Below are 27,365 nucleotides of genomic sequence, written 5' to 3'. Positions count from 1 at the left end.
GACTGGCCTTCGTAGTATTTTCGAGCGAGATCGTTACCAGTGCCCCTGGCGTGGCTCTTGTGCGGGTGGCACATAAAATACACCATTTTGAGCGTGGCCGTTGCCAGTACCGCCTGACTGGCCTTCGTGCGGGTGACACGTAAAAGCACCCACTACACTCCCTGAGTGGTTGGCGTTAGGAAGGGCATCCAGCTGTAGAAACTCTGCCAAATCGGATTGGAGCCTGGTGTAGCCATCTGGTTTCACCAGTCCTCAGTCAAATCGTCCAACCCATGCTAGCATGGAAAGCGGACGTTAAACGATGATGATGATGATAAAGGATTTGGGAAAATATAACATTTTAATTTACAACTTCAATCAAGGCAAAGTTCATGTTAGAATGTATGTCCATATTTTTACATATTGCATTGAATAACTTTTATAAAAAATATTTATACATATTTTATTATTTATGAGGTCAATATGTACAACTCGGTATTGGCAAGCAGTAAAGAAAAAGTATAGAACACATGTAATCTTAAAGTGGTAGAAATAAACAATACAAAAAAAGTTTATCAATATAATGCAGTGTTTCTCAACCTTTTTGCTATTCTCTTTTACTTGTTTGTCATTTGACTGTGGCCATGCTGAAGCACCACCTTTTAGTCGAGCAAATTGACCTCATGACTTATTCTTTGTAAGCCTAGTACTTATTCCATTGATCTCTTTTGCCGAACCGCTAAGTTATGGGGACATAAACACACCAGCATCGGTTGTCAAGCGATGTTGGGGGGACAAACACAGACACACAAACATATACACACACACATACATATATATATATATATATATACGATGGGCTTCTTTCAGTTTCCGTCTACCAAATCCACTCCCGAGGCTTTGGTCGGCCTGAGGCTATAGTAGAAGACACTTGCCCAAGGTGCCACGCAGTGAGACTGAACCCAGAACCATGTGGTTGGTAAGCAAGCTGCTTACCACACAGCCACTCCTATTTGAAATAAATTCTGTTTCTTAGGGAACCCTACATAAAAATTATATATCTTTGTTTTATAAAATTCAACTTTATGAAAGAGAAAGACAAACATCTTTACCAAGACCTTATTTAAGAACCAATTACCCTGCAATTCCCTATTAATAGGTCATTTTTCCTGTATGGTTTCCTTACAAATTGCAGATATTGGGAGTTTCACTATCTAAGAGAATATGCTTTGCAGGTATAAAAAATTATGAATATAAAATTAAACTCACAAAAAAAAAAAAAACTTATATTTGCATAAAATCCACTTATTTATAATAATTTCTCATAGAACCTCATAAACCTCTTACAGAATCCTAAGGTTCTGGAGGAAACACTAGTTGGGAAATACTGACATGATGATTTGAGACAGCTGAAAAAGTTGATGCAGTCAAGACAGAGTTAGAGCAAACCAAGACAGCTTACTTATGATGGTTGCCAAGTTAAAATCAGCAACAGAAGAAAAAAAAAGCCAACTTCTGTTTTAATAGCTAAAATGGCTGGCTGATTACTGGTCTCTAAAATGTCACCTAAAACAAGGCTGCTACATATTATTCTTCTTGAAAAATGGACAGGATGGTTATGACTTGAATATATTTGATCATAGCTCTACTCACCAGGGGCTGATTCTTGTTGTCAACAATAACATGAAATTTATCTTAAGACTGGATTAATTTTTTATCAGAATAAAATAACAATTAGGATTTAAACATGTTTAATATAGATAACCACATATAAGCTGGTAATGTAAGCAGAATCTCAGTTTGATAACATTTTATGTTTTAAAAAAGACTAATTTTAATTGGTCATAATTTGAGATCAGATATGTAACACTGATTGTGCTTTTGAATCAAAAACATCAAGCTCAGAGGTTTACTTTGTTGGACCTTTGCAAAAGTCATACATTTCATTTGTTAAACCCATTTTTGTCTCATACCCCACTTCACTTTTCCACCATGAACAGACAGTTAGTAATATATATATATATATATATATATATACATGTTATATATATTCAAAAGAGGTTTTAATTAAAACTTTGTTACAAGTCTTATTCGCTTGGTACTCCCTATTCTGGAGTATTTTGCCCCACAAAAATATTGGTTTCAAATTTTGGCACAAGGCTGAGAAGTGCTAAGTTGATCCCAATGTTCAACTAGTACTTTTTCTATCTACCCTAAAAGGATGAATGACAGTCAACCTCAGTAGAATTTTAACTCAGAACCCAAAGATAGCTGAAATCCTGCTGAGCATTTTGTCCAGCATGCTGACAATTCTGCCAGCTTGCTGCCTTGTTACCCAACAAAAATATTGCAATACCATTCTAGTGGGAATGTGCATCCCCTCACCCCACCATCTTGAGAAACTGATTTACCTTGATGTACTATTAGTGAATCCAATGACCTTGTCATGGACAGAAATCAGTGATGAATTCAAATTGGCTAGGATTGAATCCACAACATCACTTATGTTGTGGATTTCTTTTTATGAAGTTAAAAGATGTAGAACTATAATAAAGATAAAGAATCTTTTAAAATAGGATATTTTGGTCATCACACTTAAATCATGAAAAGCATAAAACTAATACAAAATACAGGAAAATGTATTCCAGCTGTTATCTTTAACTCAAACCACCATGATAGTAATAGAGAAAATTGTGAGCTTTTTACAAATCTGAAAATTGGATTTTCTAATTTTAACTGAATATCAATATGACTACTTAAGGAACCTCTGCTTGTCAGATCTGCTAGAAATAGAAGTCAAATCTGTCATCACATCTTACAATCTTTTAAAAAAATTAGAATATGGGACACACTCATCAACTTAATTCTACATACCTCTTACCTCTCACATCAGAGAATAACTTCTTTCCTCCCAATCACAGAAGTCTCAAAAGGATCATGGGCATGGCTCTTTTGCCATTAATAAAAATAGAAAAAGTAAAGACATGCTTGAGACAAAAGCACCCACTACACTCTCTGAGTGGTTGGCGTTAGGAAGGGCATCCAGCTGTAGAAACTCTGCCAAATCAGACTGGAGCCTGGTGTTGCCATCCGGTTTCACCAGTCCTCAGTCAAATCGTCCAACCCATGCTAGCATGGAAAGCGGACGTTAAACGATGATGATGATGATGATGATGATGATAATTAGAATGTTTTTCAGAATAACTCCGCTCAATCAAGGGATTGGTGTTAGGCTCAATAACAAGAAAATATGTTCAACTAAGATTTTCTTTTTCTAATTTTGGCACAGTCTAAGTAATTTTGTGGGGATGTGTTTAGTCAATAACATTAACCTTAGTACTTGATTGGTTTCATTGATCCCAAAGAGATGAAAAGCAGAGTTTACATCAGCAGGATTTGAGCTCAGGTTGTAAAGAACCAGAAGAAATGCTAAGAATTTTGTCCAATGTATTGAGTCTGCCAACTCTGAAATGCTATAATTACTGTTGGCTTAAAATCATTTAAATACAGATTTTGTTTCAATATTTTGGTGTGGATTAATATTAGCTATTTTAAAGATTTTAAGCACCAAGTGACAGTAAATTACTCTCTATATGTAACATTCTGAATTAAGATCTTAGCTGTTCTATTGAGAATCTTTGAACACAGTTAATTTAAGGACCGCAGTACATGCTTCAGTTGATAAACTCTTGCATTGCAGATGTTGTAGTTATTATCCCAATAATTATCTTTAACTATGCCATTCATTCTGGATAGCCAACATTTTTGTAAAAACTCAAGCATGTCTTTACTTTTTCTATTTTTATTAATGGCAAAAGAGCCATGCCCATGATCCTTTTGAGACTTCTGTGATTGGGAGGAAAGAAGTTATTCTCTGATGTGAGAGACCTGGTCTGAATGCTTGCAACCAAGCGAACTTTACTGTCACCCAGGGGCCTAGTACTGTTGTTAAACTGGTTGACAGATTTAGTCTACTACCCAAGAACAAAATCCCTCTGATGAGCTTCCCCTGCTATTTCCATTTAGCAAATTTCATTCACAAGAATATTTAGGCTATAGTGAAAGTCACTTAACTCAAGGTTCTGCAAAGTGGGATTGAACCCAGAACTACATAATTGTGAAGTGAATTTCTTAACCACAACAGTCATGAGCAAAAATAGTCCAGAATCAACCCCAGTATTAATCCATATCCAGAACAGTATGTTACCATCATTCACTGTTACATTTGATAAGAAGACTACATATTAATATTAGTTATTTTGGAAACTTTTTTCATTGTCAGTTTTCAGTCATCTGTTGTACTAATTTAATGTGTTCAGTTTTCTTTTACCATTAATATTAGCCTTTTATTGTTAATATGGCCCTCTTTTCTGAATGTATTAACTGCACCCAAACTTAAAAAAAAAAAAAAAAATCATTCTCCCCATCTCATTGTCCTTATTATATTCCATTATCTAATATTGTCCACTAAATAATATACAAAATCTTTCTACAGAAATACACATTTTTAGAACCCTACTCATGTCTGTCTGTTTTTGCTAGGCATTTCAAAATTAACAACAATCAGCTTCACCTAACTTCCATATAATTCTATGAAGTCTATATCTCCAGACTTTTGCCTTACTACTTCCTTCCTGAAAGCAACATAAAAAGTGGAAATAAATTGAATCAATTTATGGATAATTTGTTATTCAGTGAGTTATATTTCTGTGACAGAAATGGACATAGAATCGTTTTACTTCTTCACTTCTTGGTTTTGATGTTTTACTTTCCCTTTTCCTCTTCTGTTTGTCCCACTTGTAGCAAAGTTAAAACATTTACTTAATAGCTCTGATATTGAAATATGATGCTTTACAGAATGACTTAGTCTTGTTTTATGAGAGAAGTTCCTGTTTGTCTACATTACTATTCACTGTGGTTTATATTGCATTTAGAATTATGATTTGGTCTCATAATCTTGCTGATGCTATTTTCTACAATTGTTTTAACTTAAGCATTCAGTGGCAGATACATTTTCACTTCAGCACCATATTTTAGAAATGAAAAATTGTTTTGGTTTATATTGCAAATGGATGAAATTCTAATGAAAATGCAATTACATAAAACTGGAAAATATTGGTACTGGATCTGCTTGTTGTGCATATATTGTTCCAAAACATTTGATAGATTGGTGGTGGGAGTTAAATAACATTAACTGTTATAATCATAAAGTATAATATTCTCTAGTTTGTCTTTGAATCAAAGCTAAAAATCTGAACATCTTTCAAAAACAGTTTCTGAAAGAATTTAAAGTATTGAACTAAAATGTTTTACTCATATTTCTCCTTTTTTTTCAATAATTGATATTTTAATAGTCTTTCCGTAAAGATTTTCCTCCAAAATATTTTTACATATTCCACTTTTTGCTACTATTTTCTCCTGTATTTTCATAATTTTTGTTTTAGTGGTTACTTAGCTGATGCTACCTGAGCTACCAGTCTTATACTAACGATGTGTAAAAGAAAATATTGCTTTTTCAATGTAATTTAATTCAACACATTTCTGAATATGTAAATATACTGCAGCCATTAATGTATGAATGTTCTGTATTTATATATCAGTACATTATAATCAAGTAAAATATATTCAGTAGAAACCTCCCCGACTCTTCATAAAACCAGACCTATTAGGGGTAAACTTAGACCATCATTTATTTTCTCCTTTGGTGTGGACATATCACAGGATTATCTTTATAAAAAGTGGCTTTGTACTCTACACCAAACTTTTTGCCTTAAAGAAATAAACATATGAAACATTTCTTAAATACAAAGAGAATGGTGTTATGCTCTAACCCCTTAGCATTCAGAATACTCTACCAAATGTAATAATGCTTGTTATTTATTCACATTGTTTTGAATTAATCATGCATTATCTTATAGCTTTAAAACTTTGATGATGTGATTGTATATTTTTAGAATGACTTTATAGGGTAGATGTGATAGGCTAGATCTGGTTGGCTTGAGCAGAAAACAAGTAGAATATTTGGGCCAGATATAGCCAGCTTAAATGCTAAAGGGTTAAAGAAATTTTGTCACTATATCATTTAGTAACCATTATCTTTTGGAAAAGCAACCAATACTTGTCTAGTACTTCTGTTAAACATCTTGAGGTTTATGACAGAAAAGTCATTGAGATGTAGATCATGCTTAATATACTCTCTTTGAAACCTTTTGACTAATCACATCCAGAGAAAAGTATTCTATTTTTTGGAAAACATTTACATGCATCCAACCCATAGCAACATGGAAAAGTGGATATAAAATGATAAAGATGTTTGTCTGTTTTGTTTGTTGTTTTTGTTTTTTTCCAAGCTGGGATATATTGGCTAGAGACTTATTTGAAGCAGCATTTTTGTAGTTGGATGGTCTTCTTGCTGGTGGTCCTTAAATTCTATAGGCCTTTTTAAAGGGACAGTTACAGGATATATAATTTACAGGGAATATAAATATGGCATCACTGTTTTGCTCAGTCATTGGAATATTGACATTCATACTTATATGCACACACACACACACACACACACACACACACACACACACACACACACACACACACACACACACACACACACACACACACACACACACGCATGCTCACACACCTTCCATACAGTTTTTGCCTACCAATTCCACTTACAAAGCATCAGTCAGCCCAGGGCTATAGTAGTAGGCACCTGCCCCCAAGGTGCTATACAGTGGGATAGAGCCTGAAACCAAATGGTTACAAAGCAATGCTATAACCACTCAGCAGTGCCTGCAGGCTATTGTGGACCTATGTTTGTCTCTATAACTGTGTTTATGTATAAATGTATGTTTACCAAAAACATTTTTTGTTTAATCATTGTGTATTGGTTTGACTGAAAATCCTATCTATCCTCTTAATTCCTAAAGTGAACATTATATTCTAATGAAAAGTAAATAGGATGGTATGAAGGTTATTCCTTTCCCATGAAAATTAGCAGCATAAAAGTGAATTAACTTCCTTCTGGAGTTGAAGCTGCACAGAGATATGAGCTTGTTTAACATTGCCTCTTGCTCTGTTAATGCTAATACTACTACATATGTAAATATATAAACATAAATAGCCATCATTTTTATCAGATCACCTGTCTGTTCTTTCAATTCTACAGAACATCCATGCATTGCAAGCTATAAATATTTATGTCTACATATATCTGGAAGAAGTCAACTTCTATTACAAACTGGAAAGTGTTTACTGAACATCACAACTCCTGCAAAATTATCATTAGGAAAGTGTAAGTGCATTTATGAATTGCACAATTTATAAGCTCTCTCACCTTCAAACTGCAGCTAGTTGGCTGTTCCTTTGCCAAGAAAGATACAAAACTTACTCTGTATAATTCTTCCACCAACTACACAATGAAGATGGCCCTGTAAGTAGTTAATAAAGCCATGTTATTTGCTGTCCATTGCAACTACTCACTCATACTCATAACAACTCCCTACCTAAACTTCTCTTTTCCATTTTACTCCTTTCTCTGCCACATTTGTTACATGCAAAAACTCTTTCTCCATACCAACAGACTGAATCAGTTCTGACTATTCCTTCCAATATCTATAGTCAGTCTACTCCAGAGTTAGCTCTTATCCTTCCAAACTCTTTGAGCTTTCTTTCTCTTCAGTGTTTTGTTAGTGTATTTCATTTTCACTGACTCTGCTGACTACCAACCTATCATCCTTACTTAAAACCTTGAGATGATGATGGAATCAGTCATAAACAATCATTCCACTTTCTATCCACTAGTATGGTAAACAGATATTCCATAGATTTATTCTGCTCCCTTATGCACAAATGATTTCTTGCCCCTGAAAATTTCAATGCAAACTATGTTGTTTCTCTTAACATCTCCTGAATTTCAACTGTGTCTAGTAAAATTGCACATCTATGGGAAATCTGTTTTTCATGTTTTGAATATATATATTAAATCACCCCAATGCAGCAGGTGTTAAAATTCTTCCTGGCCTACACTCTATCAGTGAAGGCGCAGTGGCCCAGTGGTTAGGGCAGCAAACTCGCGGTCGTAGGGTCGCATTTTCGATTCCCAGACCGGGCGTTGCGAGTGTTTATTGAGCGAAAACACCTAAAGTTCCATAAGGCTCCGGCAGGGGATGGTGGCGAGCCCTGCTGTACTCTTTCACCACAACTTTCTCTCACTCTTTCTTCCTGTTTCTGTTGTACCTGTATTTCAAAGGGCCAGCCTTGTCACACTCTGTGACACGCTGAAACTCCCCGAGAACTACGTTAAGAGTACACGTGTCTGTGGAGTGCTCAGCCACTTGCACGTTAATTTCACGAGCAGGCTATTCCATTAATTGGATCAACTGGAACCCTTGACATCGTAAGCGACGGAGTGCCAACCACACTCTATCAACTGTGGTGTACAATAACTTTCAGTTTAATATCCCATACTTTTCCTTCTTAGCTTTCTGCACATTAGTGTTCTCCATACGGATCTTTTCCATTTAGCTGTCAGTTTCAATTTGTGTTCGAATTGATTTCATATTCAGTGTAATGATACACTTTATAGGATAATCAGTACCATGAAAATCATTTTCACTATAAATCAATAAATAAAGAGTTATTAGCTATTAAAGTTTGAAAAATTTGGGTAATTTTAGCCACTCATTAGCCACACACATTTAACTCTTTTCTGTGAGAAAGCACATGTTGACAAATATACTGAAACCACTTGTTGATGCTTTGTTCTACTGTGTTACCCACCTGGAAATTTTATCGTTCTGTTTGATTATGGCAGCAAGCTCTGGTAGCCTTGCATTTATGATGGAGACCTGCATTAAATGCATATTGAGTACTTAAAACTACGAAAGATGTGTTTACTCATTTTCTGCATGTAAAATACAAATAGTGACAATACATGCTATTTTCAGGATATTGACAAAATGTATTGTCACGCACAAAATGACAGCTTCCAAATTTTATTTCCTAACTGAGTGAAAAGGATCAAACTTCAAACCTCTATAACTTTTAAAAAAATTTTTCTGGAAGAAGTGAAATAACTCCAGCAATTCAGCTCGGAAAACTACATTGATGTACCAAATTAAAAAATTTTACATAAACTTTAATTTTTGAAACCTTGGTAGCCAAACAGAAAAGATCCCTCCATACAAAAGCATTGCATTTTGTTTCCAACTGGAACTTTTTAATCATACCTCCTTCACCAACAGCAAAAAGCAGTCACTCTACCTATCAAGAAAATTGTCTGACATATCTTTCTTAGGAATAAACAACACACAGCTAATACTAACAATGCTAAGCCTCTGCTCATTTCTCACAGTGACCTTGCATTTATAATTTTGCTGAAACTGCATGCCAAAGATTATGTTTCCTGTTGAAGATCAGGAAATACTTTAGTGCTTCCGATTTGCTGACCGTCTACAGTGCTCAAGTAAGACCCATATGAGATTTCTACTCCCATATCTGGCATGTCAATCAATGCTGTTATACACAGGCATCCTAATCACTTTCACAGATGGCTATTCAGTTAAATGGCTAAGAATCACTCACCAATTCATTATACAATGATGAGCTCACAGCTGTGCTGGTCTTTTCTCTTTGTCCCTTCTACCACTACCAGAATGGTATCAGCTCCTCTGAACTAAGAAACTCTATTCCATCTCCATCTGTGCTCAACTTGCAAATGTGTGACTTCACCTAAATTGTTGTTTAACCTCATTCAAGTCTGTTAGCCTTGATCCAACAGGCCTACAATTAAATGCTTACTAGCAGTGATCATCTCATCCTATTTTCTTCTTCAGACATACTTTATCTAGAACTACAATGTCTAGTTGCATACCTTCTTTTAAGAAGGTAGGGCGTAACTTATGGGAGATTTGGCTGTCCAACACTCTTACAGATGTTACTTTACAGATGTTCAAACTAACATATGTAGTGAGCCAAAATATATAGAAACACTCAGTGACTGTTAACCTGATCTGGTCACTTGAATGGCCTGCAAAGGTTCTGGGCACTGCCCTTCCTTTTCTAAGCAATATGCATACTTACATGCATGTGATATGAGATATATTTTGTCATTTCAGCTGAGGCATTGTAGTGCACATTGACTGAATTCCTTTATTCTCGATTGTTGCTATTTCATAAAACTTGTGCAAAATTTTGTGAAGTTTCTAATTTTCTGATGGAAATCCTTGCATTCATTCATTCACTAATGTACATCTGGTGTTTAAATTTTAAATAGACTCTGCTATTAACACTGACAAAAGAATACCATTGAGCAATAATCCATTTCCTCCAGCATTAAATTTTCCTATTGAATTTCAAGTTTGAAGTACAACATCTGTGAATAATTGTAATAATTCTTTATTTTTTTCATCTCATGCATAGATCTCAAAAAAAATTTTTTTTTCCTATATTTATCATTGCAGAGGGACTTATTTTTTCTCAAGTATTTTTCATTGTATTGCATTATATTTCTGACTGATTCTGTTTACAAAGAAATGTATTTTAAACAACTAAACTTGGTTATACTCTCCACCGCCACACATAGCATAGAAACAATTATTATACATAACTATGAGTGTGATCTCAGTTTTATAATACAATTATATAAATAGCCCCACTAGCCATGGCAAGGGGACAGTTTCGTAAGGGCCAGTGCTTAAACTCTGTATCACATTAAACAAAAAAGTAAATTTCATCCAGGATAGGACACTAGCCTTTCACAAGAAATATTTCAAGATGTTCTGATATATTTTTCCAACAGGAAAGTGAAGTAAGTTGTTTAAGTGTATAGATTCTTAATAAATTGAACTACTGAGTAGTTTGCTTCTACATAGGCTTTATGAGAGGGTGCTGAAAAGTTTCTGGCTTTGGGTAAAAGAAAATACAGGTGGATCAGTTAATTATGATTTAATTCAACATATTTTCCTCTCAGATTCTGTTTTTGCAGCAGTCCTTCAGTTTTTCTAAGCCCTGTAAAAGAACACTGAAGGTTGGGCCTTTCATAATACCCTTAAGGTCAGGAACTTTTCAGCACTCCATCATATACTAGAATATAATATGTATTTTCATGTCTAAAAGTTAAATAAATAAGGCATAAAATGTTTCAAGTTTAATTAACATATTTCATAGTTATTTGAACTTTGAAGAGAAATGTGGGGTAGTTTAAGTTTTGAAGTATTGACTACTCTCCTTCCTAATTTATATTTCAACTTACTCATTACTCATTCCCTGAGGATCTTGCATCATATTTTTCCTTCCAATTGACTTTGACAAGCAGTGGTCATTGAACTAAATATCTGGGTTTGTATGTATCTAGTTCCCAACTTTATATTATTCATTTCTGCAATTTTGTAACATGAATTTTATTTATTTATTTATTTCACATAAGATGCAAGATTAGGGTTTTATTTTCGTTCATTTTCCATTTTCCCTGATTCTCAATATCCAGTATGGTTAGAGCTGCCAGGAATAATGACTTCAACCAATATAGCAACTTTCAGATACTCAAAACACACAAGCCACTTCCACCATGATAAACTACACAACTAAATGCAGTTGTAACTATGTACTCACACCAGAAATAGGGCAGCTAAAAGAAAATAAAGACTCAACCAAAAAACAAAAAAAAAAATGCAAAAACATATACTGCTTTATTCTATAATCAACAGAAAATGGGAAAATATATTTTCTACTTACCAATAGTGGGTTTGTTGGATTGTGACTTGTTTTGATCAGCAAATTAAAATTATTGTAAATATAAAAAAAAGTGGGGATTTCAAATTTAGCATCAAGAAATAGTACTCAAAATAAATTATCCTGAAAACAGGAGTGAATGCAGTGTTGGTGTGTGTGTGCACAAGTGAGTCTTCAGAGACACATGAAAGTATATATGTGTATATACAAGGAGGTGCTGAAAAGTTCCTGGCTTTGGGTTAAAGAAAGTACAGGAAGATCAGTTAATTATAATTTTATTGAACATATTCCCCTCTCAGATTCACACATTAATTGCAGCAGTCCTTCAGTTTTTCTAAGCCCTGTAAAAGAACTCAGAAGGTTGGGGCCCCAACCAGGCCTTTTGCAATACCCTTAAAGCCAGGAACTTTTCAGCACCCCGTATGTGTGTGTATATACAATAGACTGCAAGGTATGTGCATATAAAGTGTGCATCCTTGTATTATATTACAATCCAGCTGACACATGCTTACAATGAAAACATGCTAAATTTGATCCTGTATGGTTTCTTTATCCTTGTTTGCTAATGCATTTCTTCATTTAACATACATAGAATCTAATTGTTTACTTTATGTATCATGAAAAATGTAAATTTATTTGTGCTTAATTATTTCAGATAACATTTAAATAAAAAAAATTGATTGGCAAAAATGAATTCAAACATCTTATTTAATGAACAGTTAAAAGGGAAAAATAAAATCGTATGTGTGTGTTTGCATGTCTGTTTATGTGTGTTTACATTGTATATGTATATGTGTGTGTGTTTGTATATGAGTGTGTTAATATATTTAATTAGGCTAATATATTCAGTGCACCAATTTAGTTATTCGTACTATTTCAAAATGTAGTTTAGATAAAACTTAATATATATACATTAAGTTTTATTCCCCACCCCTGTATTCTTAAATAATTAGCAATTACCTCACAAATGAGAATAAATTGGTGTACTAAATATATTAACATAATTACTCAAGCTATCTGTTCTTTATTTTCAGTTGAATGTGGCTAGCTATGAATTTGTTGTTGTGAAAACTGGAGGCATGGTTATTTTTCCTCTTTTCCTTCAAGATGTTTTCTGAAAAATTTACCTTTTGAAGTAAGTATATTATTTTGATCTACTTTTGTAAAAAAGATTATTTAAGACTAAACAATTATAGCTGCTTGTTTAAACTTAAGATTTAATAACTTCTCAGTTAAATTCTTATTTACATAAACTCACAAAATTAAATACAAAAATCACAGATTAGGCATGCGTTCCAGTGGCCTTTTTGTTTAGTTTTTTGTTATTAGTTTGGCTCAGAAGAAGCAACTGCACTCCTGTCCTTTGCAGACCCTCTAAGGCAGTGAGACTGATGCAGTTTGGTGCTTTGCTTGCATTAATGTTGCAAGTCGACAATTGCAACAAAAACATGTGCAAGGAGGAGATTCCAGCAAGGTGATGTTCTAAGAAGAAAGGACTGTGCATCGTGATTAGCATGGGGCCTGAGGAAGAAGAGTGACAAATGAGTTGAGACTACCTAAGCTGTAGTGGCAAGAGACAATCCAGCTCTGAGACACGTAGACCATTGTAGTTCAATAGAAAAGAGAGAGAGAGGAGGCAGCTTGTCTGTGGATGAGAAATTGTGAATAACTTAATGCCAATCAGTTCAGTGTTCTCTGTCTCTCTTTCTCTCTCTGGATGTAATCTAGGAGGTTTGTAAGCAGCAGTACCATCCCAAATGTGAAAAAAACCCACTTGATTGTGGTCTCACCTGATCTTTGTTGAGGGTTAGAAGTAGTTTGTTTATACATAATTGAAAATGACTAATTATTTAAAAAATTTTGTGTGAAATAAGCTCGTACAATGTCTATCGCTTGGTTTTGATTCCTGATTGTTTCCAGCTCGCTTATATTTCTAATTCTCATTTTACCTGTCACCGCATATAGTAGCAATCATCATTTATTCATTGATATCACTAATTACAAATACACTGCCACATGAACATATTTGAATAAGACACTGGCAAGCCAGCCCAATTAGAAACCATCATTTCTAAGCTCTTGAACATAGCTGAATTTATTGGCATGAAGCCTACAGTTTAAGTCAAGAATAAATGAGAAGTTATGATTTTCCTGGTGGGTTTGTTTTTTCTACTTACTTTTTCTAACATCATTAATAATGCTAAGACAATAAAATAGCTTTAACAGAACATCAAGACTAGGTCACACACTTCTTGGGAGATTTACTTTCATTTCTATCTATACACATTGTGCAAGCTTACACATTGTCATTACTGTTTCAATGTCTACTTTTTCTATGTCTGCATGAGTCAGATGGAATTTGTTGAAGTAGATTATGGTTGGATGCTTTTCTTGATACCAACTCTTACCCATTTCCATGTAAGGTATTATTATCCCTTGGCCAGACATGCATGATGGTGATGATTACTGACAAACACCACACAATGTCAAGACAAGAAAACACAAGCGCATGCACACACACACACACACACACGCACACACGAGATGAGCTTCTTTCAGTTTCTGTCTTTCAAATTCACTTACATGGCCTTGGTTGGTCCAGAGCTACAGTATAAAAATTATTTGACCAAGAGTACCATGCAGTGGTACTAAATCTGAAAATCATGTGGTTGAGAAATGAACTTCTTCACAACATAACCATTTCAGAAATTTCAGTGTCATGATGAGCAGCAGATGGTAGGATTATTAGAGAGCCAAGAGTTCAAATCATACCAGCTGTCACATTGTAGAAAGGGTTTACTCTTCATTTTGTACCTCCACTATTTTTGTGAGGGCAGGGGTTGGACAAGACTTTCTGCTGAGGCAGTAGTCTACACCTGGATGCCTTTTCTCACATCATCCTTTGTGTTCATGTAAAGTACTTTATTCCATGTCTTCACACATTGAACCTCAAAGCTACTGGACATTTTGCTTCATGCAGGGCTTAATGCCACTGCTGCCTAAAATAGTGTCAGTGTGCCAATACATTGGGACATGTAAATATGTATTCACGCACACACACGGCCAAAAGACATGCATCGAAACATTTGACTATATTTATATTATATTATTATTATTATTTTGTTCATCATGTACAAGTACATGTGTATTCATAATTTTTTATTTATCTTGCTTCAAATTGAAGCATGTCTTTGACAGTCCCAGGTCATATTTATTTCTTTATTGCTCACAGGGGGGGGGATGCTAAACATAGAGGGGACAAACATGGACAAAGGGATTAAGTTGATTACATCGACCCCAGTGCGTAACTGGTACTTATTTAATTGACCCTGAAAAGATGAAAAACAAAGTCGACCTCAGCAGAATTTGAACTCAGAACGTAATGGAAGACGAAATACTGCTAAGCATTTCGTCCAGTGTGCTAACGATTCTGCCAGCTTGCTACCCTAATCCCAGATCATATTGAACTTATTTTGTGCATGACTTTTGGCCCACCCTGTATAGGCATATAAAAGATTTTTGTGTAGCTTCTGTTTATGAAATTTCACTCCCAACCCATGGCTATAGTTGAAGACATTTGCCCAAGGTGTTATGCATAGAGTTGAATCTGAAACCACTTAGTGATAAAGTGGCCTCATAAATCATGCTGCTATGCTATGCTATTAATATACAGTAAGCAATTCACTATGTTCCTTCTCCTATACATTCGTGGCCTTGTGCCAATGTACACTATCAATATCAGCAGGTGCAATGATAGTAAGAAAAACAAAGATACATCAGTATTATTTAATCTCCATGTTCCATGCTGGCTTGGATTGGACAGTTTAACAGGATCTGATGGGTCGAAGGACTGCATCATGGTCCAATGTCAGCTTTGGCATGGTTTCTGTGGCTGGATACCTTTCTGAATGCCAACCATTTTACATGTACTCGGTGCTTTTTTTTCTTGTGTGTGTGTGTGTGTGTTCGTGTGTGTCTGCGCACGCACATCTGTGTCAAACACCAACCACTTCAAATGTAGTGCTGTGTGTGTGTGTGTGTGTGTGTGTGCGTGTGTGCATGCACACTTGTAACACTAATGAGGTAACTATGTGGTTCACAGGACTGCAACCTCAGGGGATGAGGTGAGAGCTAAGATATAAGAAAAAGGGGCAGAGTAGGTTCTTGTTGTAGAAGTGCTCCATGGCTACTCACATTTAGAAAAGAGGGTTAGAATGATCAGTAAGAGCTGCAGAGAGAGATAGTGGTGATGAGGTGTCTAGGTGGCCCCTTCGATGTAGGAGTGGGAACAGAGACTAGGTGAATTTGATAGGTGGGGGTTGCAAATGCATAGGGGAGCAAGAGACAAGGGAATGTAAGAGGAGAAGGGGGAGGAATGCAACACTGGTAAAGATTGGGTAGGGTTGAAGAGTGAGTATAGGGAGTGGTAGTGATGGGGGGGTGACCAATGATGGATGAGTTGGAGAAGATAGAGGAGATGCAGAAGAGAGCAGTAGGATAGCAATAATGATGATACAGTTGACGGGAGGAATTTCCTTTCCAACAGTAAGAGAAATAAGAAAAGCAAAATGTCCTTGGTAGATATATTTCAGTGGTAGAGGTGATGAAGTAAATTTCCTCCTGAACTAATCCAACTATTGCACAAATAATGCAAGTGTGGCTGTGTGGTTAGAAGCTTGCTGCCCAACTGCATGGTTCCTGGTTCAGTCCTGGTGTATGGTACCTTGAGCAAGTGTCTTCTACTATAACCTCAGGCCAACCAAAGCCTTGTGAGTGGATTTGATAAACTGAAAGAAGCCCATCGTATATATATATATATATATATATGTGTGTGTCTTTGTGCCAGAATTTATTCCCCACCACTGCTTGACAACTGGTGTTGGTGTGTCTGCATCCCTGTAACTTAGCAGCTCAGCAAAAAAGACCAATAGAACAAGTACCAGGCTCAAACGAAAATAAAAGTTCTGGGTCAGTTTATTTGACCAAACATTCTTCAAGGCAGTACCCCAGCATGGCCACAGTCTAATGATTGAAACCAGAAAAAGGAAAGCTAAAATATCTACCAAAATCAAGTTTTGTACAAGTGAATTATCCTTGATATTTGTTATAACAGTGAGTAGAAAATAACTGAGGTAAAATAACAAGAAGAAGATACAAATTATAGCTAAACAACATAAAAATGATATTTTATCTTTTACTTGATTCAGTCATTAAACTGAGGCCATGCTGGTATTTATTCTATCAATTTTTTTTTTGTTAAACCACTAAGTTACAGGGATGTAAACGCATCAATACCAGTTGTCCAGTAGTAGTGGGGGACAGATACAAAGACACACACACACACACACACACACACACACACACACACACACACACACACACACACACACACACACACACACACGACAGGCTTCTTTCAGTTTCCATCTACCAAATCTACTCACAAGACCCGAGACTGTAGTAGAAGACACTTGCCCAAGGTACCACACAGTGGGACTAAACTTGGAACTATATGGTTGAGAAGCTAGCTTCTTACCACAAGGCCATGCTCACAAAAAAAAAAATAACTCAGGATGTAGAAATATTTAAAGAATAGGTAACCTATATATGTAAGGACTTGTATAGCTTGCATATTGAGGAAGTATTTGTATGTTAGCTTGTATGTTGAAGTAGTATTAGATGGATTATCTAAAAGAAATCTGCCAGTATGGCTTCTTATGAAAAACTGAAATACATTTAATAATAATGAAGATAGAGCTTTTTACAATGTGAAAGAGGAAGTTAAGTGACCTTTATATATTTCAGGCACAGGGGCCTATGGTTTTAAGCCATTCTTTCCTATTAATTACTTTACCTCTGTATCACAACACTTCAAGCAACTACAACACTCTTCTTACATCTAATAATATTTAGTTGAAAATTCATATGGTCATGGTTATTATACTTGTGGAACTGTGTTTTAGAATATAGTTCTAAAATTTAGTGTGAAGTGCATAAGAGAAAATTTTGATGTAGAGGTTGTGTGATTTACTGTGAAATCAATAAAAATGATGTTTAAAACATTTTAAGCTTGAAAAAGGGTGTTTTGATTGACTAGATGTAAAGAGTTTCTGGCTTTTAACTGTTGTTTGACATCAGTTTTATGTCCTGGTTATAAATCTAAGTGGATGAGGGAGCTGCATTCCATAGTTCAGTTAGATTCGAGGTTTGTATAAAGCTGGAAATTTCTCAAACTTATTAAGGAAAGAGAAAGCCTTTATTGTTATTAAAATAAATCGTTATTATTCACACCAAATTCAGCTTTGCCTTTCATCTTTACATGGTTGATAAAGCAAAATACCAGTCAAGCACTAGGGTTGATGGCATCAAATAAACCCCTGGCATTTTGCCTAAATTGTTAAATTACAGGGACATAAAGAAACCCAAACTGGTTGTCCAGTAATGGTGATAGGAGCGCGCGCACACACACACACACACACACACACACACACACACACACACACACACACACACACACACACACACACACACACATACACACACACACATACACACACACACACACACATTGTATACATATAAGCTGGGCTCAAAGTTTCCGTCTATCAAATTCACTCACAAGGTATTGATCAGCCTTGGGGCTATAGTAGACATTTGCTCAAGGTAGCACACAGGGGATAATGGATCAGCAGTGTGGTAAACAATGGCTTGTGATATTTGGTAATATACCTTTACATTCTGGGTTAATATCCCACCTGGTTCAACATTGCCTTTCATCTTTCCAAGTTGATAGCATAAGTAGTGGTCAAGTAAATCAACTTTAACATGCTTGTCACTAATTTAAGCTTTTGTGCCTTTGTTGTAAATCAATTTTCATTTTATTTATTCAAACAGAAGAAACAATATAGTAGCTTTTGTCATTTGTGAGTTTATGAACTTATATTTATATATATATATATATATTTGTGGGATCATGAACAATATATAAATATATATATAGTTCAATTTTCCATGCTTGTATAGGTGAAATGGAATTTGTTGAGGCAGATTTTTCTACAACCAGATGCCTTTCTTGTTGCTGATCTTAACCTGTTTCCAAGCAAGATAATATTTCCCCATGACCAGACATGTCTCCATGTAAGAGTGGGAAAAAAGAACACTGCTTGTATGACAGTAACACTTGTTTACAACTATCTTGTGAGTTCAAGATACACATACGAGGGGGTGCTGGAAAGTTCCTGGCTTTGGGTAAAAGAAAATACAGGAGGATCAGTTAATTATAGTTATTGCAGCAATCCTTCAGTTTTTTCTTAGCCTTGTAAAAGAACTCAGAAGGTTGGGCTTCCAACCAAGCCTTTCATGATAGCCTTAAAGCCAGGAACTTTTCAGTACCCCCTCGTATAGGAGTATGTGTGTGTTTGTGTATCTTTGTCTTAAGTTAGAAATTAATATCATTGTCATCATACAAGCAGTGTTATTCATTTCCAATCTTCTATGAAAACATAGAAAACAACCACTGGGAAACAAGAGAAGGTTGGTGACAGGAAGAACCTCCAGCTGTAGAAAATCTGCCTTAATGAATTCTGATTCAGGCAAACATGGAAAATTGGATGTTAAAATGATGAAATGGATATGGTGGTTTCAAGTTCTTATAAACAATATAAGTATGTTTACAGGTCCTGAGTTATCAAGACCTGATCAGCTTGGAAAGTTGTAAATATCATCTTTGTACTGTGTTGTCAGAGGGATTAAATATTGGGACATATGTTCTTAGTGTTGAAGACAGTGTGTGTTTTGTTTGCTGAAAGATTGAGCTTCTGTATTTACAGATCCAGAGATTTGCATTTGAATTTGCCATGTGTGTGTTTTGTCAATGATGATGGCAGGTTCAATGGGTAGAGATTTGTTTGAAGATATGATTTAGAAATAAAAAAAATAACATGTTGAAGAATCAATCTGAAATACAGTTGAGAGATTATTTTGAAAACTTGCTTGATCCTAGTAACATAAGAAGTTGTAAAGAAAATTTAACGTCCCTTTTCAATGTAGAGAGGGTACTCATTTATCAGTCATTTATTTTCATACATGCCATAGATATTGTGAAAGGTACTTAAAATAAAGCATGACAGACAAGATTTTAACTAATAACCTGTTGGCCTATTGTATAAATGTATACATTTTGTCATCACACCAAGTAATCTCTTAAAGCTAAGCCATTTCAAGTTTCCATAGTATTAAGCCAGTGACAGCCCTTCTGGCTAAAATATTTCTCATTACAACTATATTATCCAGTAGTGTAGTTCTGCTATATTGAGTTGAAAACTGAAAGCCACCCAACTAGTGTGTAAAACAATTAGTCTTGTCTTTCATAGTAAATTTTACACATATTTTATCAGTTCTGAAAAGTGTAGGTGTAAATCTACATAGGCAAGATTCCAACAACTGGATTTTATGTTTTGAACTTGTTAACAAGTACTCTTTCATCTATGTCTACTTAATCACTATTCCTCATTTAACTCAACCTAAGTTAGCTCACCTGAATATTCTCGCTCCATTGTTGAATGGTTGGCATTAAGTAAATACATCATACTTCCAGCATGTCTGATGTGTTTAAAATCATGTAATTCAATCTAGGATTGCCTGAGAGAGCTAATGTAAAAACAACAATAATAATAATAATGATAATAATAATTTTTGATTGAATCAGAGAAATGATTACTTATTAGTGCATTTCTTTCATAATCTACTTCCTCAGCAAACTTATTCCTGTTCACATCACTTTTTTTATATTCTTATTCAGCTCAGTAGTTATCAACCCTGTTAATTCTTTAACGTTGATTCTTTGTTGGCAATCTGCCTTCATATTTCACATTTCACTCTCTTACATCACACATAGTCCTATATATTTGTTATACAACACACAAAATATCCTTTAGTTAACAATGAAAACATCTTAAATAACTCATCTTCTGTACCAAGTTTCTCTTACTAATGCAGCATTTTTACACATTCATCTTTCTCATCATCATCATTTTACATCTACCTTTCATGCTGGTATTAATCTACTTAAAAACATTCTATATTATCATCATTATTGTTTCAATGTCCACTTTTCCATGCTTGCACGAGTCAGATGGGATTCATTGAGAGAGATTTCTTTATGGCAAGATGCCTGTCGTGTTACCAACTCTCACCTATTTTCAATCAAGGTAATATTTTTCCATGGCTAGACATGTTGTTATGGAAGCAATATCCCTTGTATGATGATAATGCATGTTTACTGCCATCATGAGATATTAAGACTAGGATGGACACACTGGCACACACACTCACTCTAGCACGCACACTCACACTTGCACACACACACACTCTAGCACACTCGCATACACACACACACACACGCATACTCATGCACACGCATGCACACACATGCACACTTGCACACGCACACATACACACTCTCGTACACACACACTCTCGTACACACACACACTCGCACACATGCACACACACTCTCTTTCTCTCTAGCATGCACACACACACACACACACTCTCTCATGCACACACATACTCTCTCTTGTGCACACGCACACACTTGCATGTGCGCATGCTCACATTCTCACATGTGTGCACGTGCACACACAACTGGCTCCTTTCCATTTCCACCTACCAAATAGATTCCCAAGGCTTTGGTCAGCCTGGGGCTATAGTATTAGGCACTTGTCAAAAGTGAAATGCAATGAGACTGAACTTGAAACCACATGGTTGAGAAGCAAACTCTTTAACCACACATCTACATCTCTTGTATTTTATTTTTTGTCTACTTTTCACATGCTTTCTGTTTATTCAACTTAAATATACTAAAAAGAATAACATATCCAATTTATATAAAATATCACCTGTAGTCAAATCCTTGAAATTATCTATGACCATTCGTTAACACTTTAATTATAATAATTTTCATCTATGATTTCAAATTTCTCTTATTGTTCTGAGGTTACTATTTCAGTGAAAATTAAATTTCCTTCATACAAAAACTTATAAAACCATTTAATTTTTTTAAAAGATGACCCACCCCCAATATTATCTTTATCTGTTAAACCAGGTTTATAGGTCCCTGTTAAAAAAAAAAAAAACCTTCTCTTCACTGACAAATGTTTTATTGTTCATATTTCAGTTTGTTCTGTTTACTGAATGCATTTGTTTATACATCAAGTTCTTTTCCCCGATGTAATTTATTTTGCATAATTGCATATAGAATTAATCATGCCAAAGGTCACTCAAGAAATTGTTGAGTGATCTTTGATCATACAAGACCGTTATTGTAAAGGATCCTACATTTAGATTTAGATATCTTGTAGAAGTGTCACTAAGTGCTTAAAATGTTAGTTGTTGGTCTATGAAAACAATCTTCAGTGCAGAGATAAAGAATAAGTATTTTTGGCATTAGATGTAGAAATGTTAAACCAAACTTGTTTTTATGTAAGTTCAGTTCAACAGTTATACCTTGTTAAATGCCATATCAGCTATTTTGGTTAATAAGTCTCTACAAAGATCCAAAATGAAAATCTTTCGTCTTAAGTTTGTTTAGGCACAATTTCATTGGCACTCTTACTACAATGTTCTTTTTTTAACAATCAATCACACGCGCTCACACATACGTGCTTGCTCTCTCACATATGTGCTCACTCTCTCACACGCTCATGCTCACATGCGCTCATACACGCGCTCTCACACACAGAGTAAACTTTTTTGAATTTACTCACAGCTGTCTCAGCAGCAAAGTCCTGATAGCCCTATTCTAAAATGTATGACCCTCCTGCTCCTAGTAAATAAAATGAGTTTTTGTATACAGAGATAGACATGTATAAATTAATCTACTGAATTGATTTTCTGTCACTGTTTTCAGGTGGGAAGTAAGTTAAAATGTTACATGACTACACGGTTGCTCAACATATTAAGAACAGCAACCAAATTACCCTAAATTTATACACTAACATCTTGAATATGTTGGATTGTAAATTGGATAAAGTAGCTGTACACCTCCTGAGCTTGGCGTTGTTGTCAAAAGGGAGCTTGCATGTTCTGTAGATCTGAGAGAGCATTACTGTCAAGAGCTTTGCTTCTAGTAGAGACACTCTAGGTGGGCTAGTCTTCCAGAGAGGTTCCAGACTAGTGGTGACCTGTGACATGTTGGCTTATCATCTAGATGGTAACCCCATCTTCCACCTATTCTGCAGAGGATCACCAACCTGCTCAGAAGAACCTTAACTTGCTATGACACTGACCAGAAGAAACTGGAGTGCTCAACATCAGAACTGATTGCTGCATGCCTCTGGACCGATGGGGAATGCAGAGGAGCTGGCATGGGACAGCCAGTGATGGGGAGTACTGGTGGAGCTGGCCAGCTCTATACAATGGTGCCTCTGGGGCCACTAACTTGGGATGGTCCCATCAAACAAGAGCATAAGTGGGTGAGCTGTACATATCTCTAACAAGATTAGATAGTCTCATACTTTTGATCATGATGTCTGCTCAATTAGCATTGATCTAGAATTAAACAAGTATACATTAGACAAAGTAGTCTTAGTTACACTGTATATAAAAAAAAAATGGGATGATCATAGCTGGAATGTCTTATTATATGTCTGCCTTTTGATTGTAAGTTTTCAATATGAGCTGAACTAAAGCTAACAGCAACAAATTCTTGACATTTTTCACTTCAAGTGTTGTTTCTAATTATATATGGTTATGAAAATACAGTTCATTAAAATATGTCTCATTAATACTGTGAAAGTTTTAAGTGGAGAATTAGTGGACTGTGACTAGAATAAATCATAATTCCCTACATTCTCACCAGTAAGCTACTTCTTGGAATGTTAATCCTTTCAGGACAGTTACTTAGAGATTTTGACATCTATCATTATTTGGTTAAAACATACAAAAATGCATAAAACAACTAATTATAAGTCTTTAAGACCTTTGTTATTTTCATTGTTATACTGTGTGTGTGCATGCACATGTGTGCTTATTTGCTCAGGGCCACTGAGCTGACATCTGGCTGGAGCAGAGTCCCAACCAAGCCAAATGAAATATGGTAGTGGAATAATTCAGTTGATAGGACAGTAAAGACTAAGAAGCGAGCGTGATAAACCTGGAAGGTAGTGGATAGTAGGTAACATTATCAAGTGACTAGAAGAGCAGGTAGGTGACAGTTATATTTAGCTGAGGGTGAAGCAGAGAGGAAGAGATTTGCACATCTTACAGCATGAGAATCAAAAGTGTGAAGTGTTCAGGATTGCAAGTGTGTGTGTGTGAGATCTGAGATTTCATTGGTAAGAAGAGTATTCAGAATGAAGGTATATTTGCCACTGATATGGAAGATAAGAAAATGACAAGGAAGTGCTATGAGAGGATGTTGAATGTAGAGAATGCATGTGGTGAAGAGGGGCTACCTTTTGTACTGACCCTACTGAGAGTCCAGCTACTATGCTAGACTATAGCACTATGCTACTAATCTGGGATAGTTGCAGAGATGCTCAAAATATCTGAGTTAGGATACAGGAGTACCACCTGGATAGTAAATCAAGTTATACAAGGAGTCATACATAATGACTGATGAAGTGCCTCTCCAATAATCAATTGCATAACTTTTCACATGGAATCACTTACATGCAATGGTGTTAGAAACAGAGTGGTACTGAAACAATTGTAACTTATAATAATGATGTGCTAAATTCATTCTTCATCTTGTTTCTTGTATTATATTTATGACTGAACTTGAAAACTTAGAACTGGAATGTGGTTAACATATTAAACATAAATTCCAGATTGTTTCCCTACATGTGGTTATGTGGTAGGTGAGAAATCCTGAACCTTTTTTATTCCAAACTCCAACTTAATATACTATTGTTTTAACGTCCACTTTTCCAATGGCTATATGGGTTAGACAAAATTTGTTGAAACAGGTTTTCTATGATCAGATGCTCTTCTTGATACCAACTCTCACCAGTTTCCAAGTAAGGTAATATGTCCTCTAGCCCTTCAAACACAAACAGCACAATGCTTTGATGTGATTTCACTGAAGATTGTTAACAAGTACTCTTTCATTTATATCAAGGGTGGGAAAACTTTTTAGTGGGGCAGGCAAAAATTTCCTAAGAAAAAGGTCCACAGGCAGATCACAAGTTCTAACTTTTGTATATATATATGTATAATTTGATATACATTAATAAAGACAAGTTTGACACATTAAATTAACGTGTAACATCTTCATTAACACCACCACTGAATTTAGGACGTTTATATTACTTATGAAATATTTTTCAGCCACAGTGTAGTTGGGTCTCAAGGGGGTGGTACAACCCTAGCAATATGTGTTTCATAGTGAAAACAAAATTTCCATTCAAATGGCAATTATTAGATGATTTCTGCTCAACTCTGACCATTTTAAGTCGTAGTGGAAATTCAACCTAAGTTGCAAATAAGTATATGAATATTGTATAAATTTTATGATTGAAAAATTTACTATATTTTGTACATATGAGTATACCAGCCTGCGGGCACAATAAAATGAGCTCGCAGGCACAATTGCGCCTGTGGGAAGAAGTTTCCCTACCCCTGATTTATACAATGGAGGCATTCATTTACAACCAGTATGCAATCTCAAGACAAGGAGACCTGAAAACAGACACACACACAAATACACATGCTCAAACATATGCGCACTCACTAAAACACACATATGATGAGTTTTTTTCAATTTCCAAATCCACTTACAAAGCTTTTGTCGGCATGGAGCTAAAGTAGAATGACACTGGCCAAGACATCACACTGTAACCGGACCAAAAACCATGTATCCAGGAAATGAACTTCTTAATCACAGTCATGTCTGCACCTATCACCTTAATATACTAGTTAATGAAAAACTTTTTATTTATTAAATATCTTCAAATTCTTAATTATTTTCAAAGATAATTGAAAGTCATAAGTAATTAGAAATATGGTACCTAAAGAGTTAATGATTAATGTCCTATCTAAACAATGTTCTTAATCAATACAAACACTGAAGATATTGAACTATTAATCATATTGTTTAGTTGGAGTCCCTCACTTGTATTATAAATCTCAAATTTATTTAGTTATTGAGCCTACATGATCTTCTACTCTGTTAAAAGTAGCTGTTCCCCCTCAAATTATACTCTGTTGCTTGAAAATAATACAGTAAATAATGGGAACTTAGATGGACTCTCCAAAAACAAAAAGATAGGATGGTCTTGTCTGGAGTGCCTTTTTATCATAGGTCTATTTGATCAGGGCTGATCTGGAACTAGACAAAATTTGGGTTTTTTAATTTTATTTATTTCCCAATTACACTAAGCAAACTCTTACTCATTTCTGAGGCTTTTGACAACAAGTGAGGTTTTAGATGACATAGCATATGTTGTCTAGTTTGGAGTAGAACACTCCATTCACACACCATGTTTCCTCATCTGTTAAGAGAGTGACTGTCCTGGTGTGAACTACCAGATGACTGTTACATCAGAAAAATTACTTTTTGTTTTCATGGAAACTTACAGTAATCAAGTTTCAAAGTAAAATCTACAAATTCAAACCCTATCAAATACAGTGAAGTGACTGTGTCTAGAGATGACTGGAACCCTCTCCAGATACATGTCACTTCGCTGGTGAGCAGTGAGTAGTAGATTTAATCCATTGCTCAGTTTAACACCAGCACTTAATTTTTCAATGCCTTTAGTACGCTCTGTTGTAAGTATTGAGATCGGAAATACTATATGAGGATAACTTGCATCTTCCCACCATCATGAGACCCCTGCCAAAAAGTTGTGGATGCCACCCCTCTTTTTATGATTATACTGTAAATAAAAAGAAGAAAACTCCTGTGCTATAGAAGTTTATCATAATAACTGCTAAATCACAGATTTCTGTTATGACATTGTGCCAAAGTTTGATACCAGAAATTATTCAAAACTTTGTTTTCAGTGAAGTTGATCTCATGACATCTACCTGAAAGTTATCAAACAGATAATGAGTTCAGCTTATGTTTTCCTGTAACAAAGCTATTACATCGGAGGTGTGGGGAATGAGGACGGAGAAAATGAGGAGGCTGTTCTGTTTGATAGCAATTCAAAACAGACTTTACCAATGGATAAAAATCAAAAGCTCAGTATCTATAATAGCAGCAGCAGTAGTGTTTGTTGTTAAATTTCTAGATAATGATTTCCATTATTATTCTTTCATTAAACTGCAATCAAAATAGTTTGTTTATTGGAAACGAATGTTACAGACAGAATGGGATATGATTCTGAAAGTAGTTTCTTTGCAATAAAACAGATCATAGAAAACATTCGATAAAGTATAACTTCAGAATACTGTTTGTTAACTTAATACCAATCTAATTAGTGTTCCAAATATATAAGCATAGTTTGTAGCATTGCTGCACAAATAATGGCTAAATATTGCTTTGAGTAACAACACATCAGAAAAAGGGATTATTATTTTCTATCTTTTTATTTATTTTGCAGCCGTAGGTAGGCCAGTAATTGCTAACCTTTTCTCTCTCAGAACCTGCTTTCATATAGTCTCTCAACCAGGATACCCTCTTATATATATATATATATATATATATATAT

The 27,365-nt window shown here is 35.2% G+C and overlaps 1 protein-coding gene across 2 annotated transcripts in view; it reads left to right on the top strand.

Moving 5' to 3' along the window:
• LOC106878717 (tumor necrosis factor alpha-induced protein 8) overlaps positions 1-27,365 on the top strand; it is a 92,489-nt gene that overhangs the window by 40,532 nt on the left and 24,592 nt on the right. For both annotated transcript variants that reach the window (XM_014928027.2, XM_014928034.2), the window contains one exon: positions 12,747-12,847. The gene's annotated coding sequence lies outside the window, so the exon portion shown is untranslated. The remainder of the gene's footprint in view (positions 1-12,746; positions 12,848-27,365) is intronic.

The sequence above is a fragment of the Octopus bimaculoides genome, chromosome 4 (assembly GCF_001194135.2).
Source record: "Octopus bimaculoides isolate UCB-OBI-ISO-001 chromosome 4, ASM119413v2, whole genome shotgun sequence".
Classification (NCBI taxonomy): domain Eukaryota; kingdom Metazoa; phylum Mollusca; class Cephalopoda; order Octopoda; family Octopodidae; genus Octopus; species Octopus bimaculoides.
The sequence above is the reverse complement of the archived record's forward strand: the minus strand, read 5'-3'. Positions and strand labels throughout refer to the sequence as shown.